We start from the raw sequence: 721 nt of genomic DNA, 5'->3' as shown, positions 1-721 counted from the left end.
GACGCGGAGGCTTCTCCCCCGGGCCCGGCCGCGGGCGGCCGGTTCGTGCCGGCGGGGAGGGGTGGCGGTTCGCGGTTGGGAGCCCGGCGGAGGTAACCGCCCGGAGCCGGCGGTCTGGGCCTGCCGCGGCTCCCGGCAGCGGCGAGAAACCGGGACCCGGCGCGGGCGGCCTGGGCTGGCTGGGCGAGGGCGGGCTGCCCTGGGCCTGGGATCCCTCCCGTCCCTCGGCGGGCGGGCCGCGGCGCCCCTCGCTGTGCCTGTGTGTGTCTCCTTGTCGGCCGCCGCCGCCGTGACAGGATGGCCGGGGTCTGGTCCGTGTAGTTGCTGTGGTGGGCGCAGCCCCCGCTTCAGGAAGGCGGGAAGGCTGCGATCGCGGAGGTTCGGCCGGGGCGTTCTCCTGTCGGTTTAGTGCCGGTGCGGTACTGCGTGCGTGTGTGTGTGCTCACTTCGGGGAGAGCTGGGAGAAGGAACAGCCGTGCTTAATGTGCATCTTCGAATGCACCTGCCTCTCAGATGGCGGTTTGGTGCTTGCTGTAAGTTGGGCTGCTTAAAATTGGCCAGCTTCCCTTGCGTAGTTGTATAAGTCTGCCTTAAAACATGTGCTCAAAGGGATGTTCTTTTGAAACGGCGTTGCTGAAAAGGTAGCTCACAAAATGTCACTTTCTCAACGTAGGTACCTTGCATTTAAAATTAGTGGTATAACTACTTTCTTTTTTTTTTG

This window comes from Haliaeetus leucocephalus, unplaced genomic scaffold (assembly GCF_000737465.1).
Source record: "Haliaeetus leucocephalus isolate CR32 unplaced genomic scaffold, Haliaeetus_leucocephalus-4.0 Scaffold657, whole genome shotgun sequence".
NCBI lineage: Eukaryota > Metazoa > Chordata > Aves > Accipitriformes > Accipitridae > Haliaeetus > Haliaeetus leucocephalus.
This window is presented reverse-complemented; position numbering follows the sequence as displayed.